A 6,148-nucleotide genomic window follows, 5' to 3' on the forward strand; every position below is an offset into this window, starting at 1 on the left:
TACGCATTCCCTTGCCTCCTCCAGGAGGGGCCTCGACAGGCTGGGCCCCTTCTGGTGACCAGGTCTCCCCCGTTTCCAGTAAGACCTCTGCCTCTGCTCCAGCTCTCCCTCCCACTCCATTCCCGGCCACTCCACGCAATCAGTGAGCGCCACCTGTGTGCCTGACACTTCAGCGGACCCTGAGCCTACAGGAATAAACATCACAACATCTGTGGGAAACCAGTGCTCAGCTTCTCTGCACTGTCGAGCCAGGGGAAAGTGAAAGTGACTCAGCTGTGTCTGACTCTTTGTGACCCCATGGCTACACAGTCCATGGATTTCTCCAATACTGGAGTTTGTAGCTGTTCCTTTCTCCAGGGGATCTTCCCAACCCAGGGATCAAACCCAGGTCTCCCACATTGCAGGCGGATTCTTTACCAGCTGAGCCACAAGGTTAGCCCAAGAATACTCGAGTGGGTAGCCTATCCCTTCTCCAGCGGATCTTCTTGACCCAGGAATCAAACCAGGTCTCCTGCATTGCAGATGGATTCTTTACCAACTGAGCAGAGAAGCCTGTTGGTCCAGGGGATGGACCCCTTTTTCCTTTCTTGAGCACCCTGTTGAAAACACAATTCTTGTCGCCTAAACAGGTTATCATTTCCTCGTCTTCCAGATCAGTCTATCACAGAGATGAGTTTTGATTCTAGCATTTCTCACACATTTCCATTATTTTCTTACACACAGGTGCCTCCTGCATTGGTTTTCCATTGCTGCTAAACAAACTACCATTAACGTCATGACCTAAAGCAACACAAATTTATCCTCTTACAGGTCTGGAAGTCAGAGAGGGTGTGATTTTCTGGAAGCTTTGGAGAGAATCTTTTTTTTTCTTTTTTTTGCCCCTGGCTTTTTCCAACTTCTAGGGACTGCCACACTCCTCTGCTCGAGGCGCTGCATGCAGCACTCTGGCGCTTCCGTCGTCACATGACCTCTTACATATTCATCAGTGCCTGCTTTAGGGCCCAGACCCAGCCTGCCTCCCTTATTTATGAATGCTTGTGGTTAATTAGACTCACCTGGCTAATTCATGCTACTCAGCTCATCTCATGAGCCTCAATTTAATCACACCTGCAGAATCCCTTCTATTACTTAAGGCAACATATTCACAGGTTCTAGGGAGTAAGATGTGGGTCTTATTGTGCTGTGTGCTAAGTCTCTTTGGTTATGTTCCACTCTTTGTGATCCTATGGACCCTACTGGCCAGGCTCCTCTGTCCATGGATTCTCCAGACAAGAACACTGGAGTGGGTTGCCAGGCTCTCCTCCAGGGGATCTTCCCAACCCAGGAATCAAACCCTCATCTCTTTTGTCTCCTGCATTGGCAGGTGGGTTCTTTACAACTAGTATCACCTGGGGAAGCCAAATTGAAAACTGCATCCATGTGAAAACCTTAACGGGCTTCCCCAGTGGCTCAGCTGTACGAGGCTCAATGTGTGGGGCCATTATTCAGCCCACATTCCCCCACATATCAAAAACACTGCCCTCCGCACCCTGCCCCTTCTGGAGCTGTCTTCCCAGTGTCAGGTCCACAGTGGCCTCTGGGTCGAAGACCAGTCTCCACAAGATGGTGGGGGGTCATCTTGGACATGAAGTGCAACTGAGAATTAAAATTCATAAAACCCACTCTTAAAATTAAGAAATGCTTATTAATAGTCTACTTTATATAGATGCTATTCTGAGACTGGGGGAAGTAGCAATGAGTGAAACAGAGGAGTCTCTGTTACCAGAGGCCTGGTGAACTAGGGAAAAAAATACAAAGGCTTGTTCAATGTTATATGTCATTCAGTTCAGTTCAGTTCAGTTGCTCAGTCGTGTCCAACTCTTTGTGACCGCATGAATCACAGTATGCCAGGCCTCCCTGTCCATCACCAACTCCCGGAGTTCACCCAGACTCACGTCCATTGAGTCAATGATGCCATCCAGCCATCTCATCCTCTGTCGTCCCCTTCTCCTCATGCCCCCAATCCCTCCCAGCATCAGAGTCTTTTCCAATGAGTCAACTCTTCCCATGAGGTGGCCAAAGTACTGGAGTTTCAGCTTCAGCATCATTCCTTCCAAAGAAATCCCAGGGCTGATCTCCTTCAGAATGCACTGGTTGGATCTCCTTGCAGTCCAAGGGACCCTCAAGAGTCTTCTCCAACACCACAGTTCAAAAGCATCAATTCTTTGGCACTCAGCTTTCTTCACAATCCAACTCTCACATCCATACATGACCACAGGAAAAACCATAGCCTTGATGAGACAAACCTTTGTTGGCAAAGTAATGTCTCTGCTTTTGAATATGCTATCTAGGTTGGTCATAACTTTCCTTCCAAGGAGTAAGCCTCTTTTAATTTCATGGCTGCAGTCACCATCTGCAGGGAGTTGCAAATTAAAGCAACAAGGTATCATACACATCTATTAGCAGGCTAAAGTGCAAAACACTGGCAACACCAAATGCTGGTGAGGATGTGGAGCAGTAGGAATTCTTACTCATTGCTGGTGGGAATGCAAAATGATACAGACACTTTGGAAGCTAACCATATTCTTACCATGCCTGCCTGCCTCCCTGCTAGGTCACTTCAGTCATGTCCAACTCTTTTCTACCCTATGGACCATAGCCCACCGGGCACCTCTGTCCATGGGATTCTTTAGGCAAGAACACTGGAGTGGGTTGCCAGGCCCTCCTCATTCTTGACATATGATCCAACAATTGTGCTCCTGGGTAAGTTGAAAATTGTGCATAAAAGATGCCAATCTGACCGAAAATCAGTCACTCAGTCACGTCCAGCTCTTTGCAACCCTGTGGACTGTAGCCCACCCGACTCCTCTGTCCATGGAATTTTCCAGGCAGAAATACTGGAATGGGCTGCCATTTCCTCCTCCAGGGGATCTTCCCAAGCCAGGGATTGAATTCTTTTATCTCCTGCCTTGGCAGGCGGATTCTTTACCACTGCGCCACCTGGGAAGACAAGTTGAAAATAATATCCATGTAAAAACCCTGCACCCAAATGTTTATAGAAGCTTTATTCATAATTGCCAAAAATTGGAAGTAACCACAATGTCCTTCCATAGGTGAATGGATTAAAAAAAAAAAAAAAACTGAAAAACTGTGATCAATTCATACAATGGAATATGGTTCAGTGATTTTTTTTTTTTAATAAACTATTAAGCCACCACAGGAGAAGGAAATGGCAACTCATTCCAATATTCCTGCCTGGAGAATCACATGGACAGAGGAGCCTGGTGGGCTACAGTCCGTGGGGTCGCAAAGAGTCGAACACGACTGAGTGACTAAGCACACAAACCACCACAATGACATGAGGGAATCTTAAATGCATATTGCTGAGTAAAAGATGCCAATCTGAGAAGACTGTGTACTGTATGATTCCAACTGCATGACATTCTGGGAAAGACAAAACTATGAAGACAGAACAGAGGTCAGTGTTTACCAGGGGTTTGGGGGAAGGAGAAGAGATGAGTGGGTGGAGCACAAGGAGTTTTAGGGCAGTTGAAACTATTTGTATGATACCATAATGGTGGATATAGAACGTGTAATGGTGGGTACAAGAACTTATGCATTTGTCAAAATCCATAGAATGTTCAACACAAAGAGTCAACTCTAGTGTAAACTATGGAGTTTGTGGGACCTCTCTGTTAACTTTCCCTGGTGGCTCAGACAGTAAAGCGTCTGTCTACAATGCGGAAGACCCGGGCTCGAGCCCTGGGTTGGGAAGATCCCCTGGAGAAGGAAATGGCAATCCACTCCAGTACTATTACCTGGAAAATCCCATGGACAGAGGAGCCTGGTAGGCTACAGTCTATGGGGTCGCAGAGAGTCAGACACGACTGAGCGACTTCACTTTCACTTTCTGTTACTTTCTGCTCAATTTTTCTATAAATCTTAAACTGTTCTAAACTTAAAACCTATTCATTTAAAAAGGCATGGTATGTTGGATAATGATGCGTGCAATGAAAAATTAAAGCAACACATAGGTACAGAAGTAATAGTGTGGTGGGGTGTGTGTATGTGTGCAAACTATTTTATTCTTTAGGTTAGGGATGACCTCACTGATGATGTGACTTTCTAAGACTTGAGTCTTAGAGAAAGTCTAAGACTTTCTAAGTCTTCGAAAAGTGATGGCAAAAGTCATACAGACTTCTGGTGGGGAAAAAGAAAGAAAACCTTACAGATCAAGGGAAGCAATTGCAAAGGCCCTGTGGCTGGTTATGTGTTTGGTGTGTTTGGTGTCAGTGTGGCTGGAGTGGATGAGCTTGAAGAGGACAGCACGGGTGGGGGAGGGCCATGTCGTATTGCAACTTGCTAGTCACTATGGAGAACCAGGATTTCACCCTGAGTGAGATGGGAGCCCTCGTGGGGGGGTGGTGAACAGAGGAGAGACACCGTTTGCTTTATTTTTAAGAAAATTCCTCTCACTGTTGTGAGAACAGACTGTAGTGGGGACAAAACTGGGACAGGGAGACCTGATTTAAGTCTTGTGGGCTTGGTGGGAAGAAGTGTCATAGCTAAGCCCAGAAGCAAGATCATGTAGACATTTGAACTTATGATCCATGTAAATAACAGGAGACCCTGGGGCCCAGTGCAGCTGGGAGAATTCTAACTTGTGCATATGTGTATGCTGGCCCACTTCAGTCATGTCCAACTCTTTGCAACCCTGTGAACTGTAGCCCGCCAAGCTCCTCTGTTGGTGGGATTCTCCAGGCAAGGATACTGGAGTTGTTTGCCATGCCTTCCTCCTGGGAATCTTCCCGGCCCAGGGATTGAACCCATGTCTCTTATGTCTCCTGTATTGGCAGGTGGATTCTTTACCTCTAGTGCCACCTGGGAAGCCCGGCAAACTCATGGGGGACCCTAATTCTCAGGAGAGATTTAGAAGCCAAGGAGTTGAGAGTATCCTGGTGAAGCCACTCTGCCTGTTTCTCAAAGCTTCCAGGCTAGGATTTCTGCTTGGTAAGTCTCATAATGTCGATGTTCAGAATGAGCCTTAACAACTCATTTCCAAGGAGCATCCAAATTCTGTGCCCCTGGAATGGTTTGGATATATTCATGGTGTCTTTTGTGATTGAAGACCCAAGATCTTCTAAGTTCTGCCCATAGTTTTTTTGTATTCATTAACTAAACTTAATCTTCATAAATATCCCATTATGAGGTCCTATTGACAAGTGTAAGGAATCACAGACCCAGAAAGGTTAAATATCACAAAGTCATCTAGTAATCAACAGCACGCAGACCTACCTGATCCTGAAGCCCAGGCCCATCCCGAGAGAACTGAACATCCCAACTGACACACTCACCACACAGCCCTGGGGTTTAATTCCAGAGTGGAAAACGTGAAAGACAAACATTTCCATGTAAGACCTCTTTCTTTTCTTTGACTATTTGATATCCTCTTTCAAAGTGGGTTTGGGGAATATGGTGGAGTGAATGAAGGAGGCAGGGGTTGGAGAGGAAGAGTTTAGAGGGCAGGAGAGTGAAGCGTGCCCAGAAGCGGGGCAAGTTTGGGCGTGTTTCTTTACGTCTCACTTACTGTTTCTAAGTGGCTCCCAAGGTGTGGAGGCTAATGGCGTATAAAGACAAAGAAAAGCCATGTGCTTCTTAAAAGCTGGAAGCTTGTGGGGGCCTTCTGGTTTCTGCAGCTTCTTCTAGGCAGGGATTTAGACCAGATAAGGGAATCAGGCTGGGTGGAGGGTTGGGTCAGTGCTGTGGTCCCCAGCAGGCTGGTTCTCCGAGCCTCGTCCCAGCCTCTTCCTCCCCACTATTGAGTAGAAGAACCTTCCCCAACCACAGCAGCTGAGCGGATTTGCATGGGGAAGGTCCCTCATTTCCAGATGCAATGATAAATGGAGGTTTGAGTGGGAAAGGATGTCAAAGAGACCCCTGCTGACTGATGACTCTGGGGTCATTAATGTTCACATCCAAGGGCCATTCACCAGCTGAGTCATAAACTTCAAAAGCAGAAATGCTGGCTGAATCCAAACAGTATGTGTGTGACAGAGATGGAAGTTGGCAGAAGATGGTGTTGACTTTATTGCTGCTCCCCAAATCCTGAAGGCCATTTTAATTAGCTTTCAAACAGCGTTTGTACTCTTTGGTCTTTGAGTTTGCTCTT

The sequence above is a fragment of the Bos indicus genome, chromosome 4, assembly GCF_029378745.1.
Source record: "Bos indicus isolate NIAB-ARS_2022 breed Sahiwal x Tharparkar chromosome 4, NIAB-ARS_B.indTharparkar_mat_pri_1.0, whole genome shotgun sequence".
Taxonomy (NCBI): Eukaryota; Metazoa; Chordata; class Mammalia; order Artiodactyla; family Bovidae; genus Bos; species Bos indicus.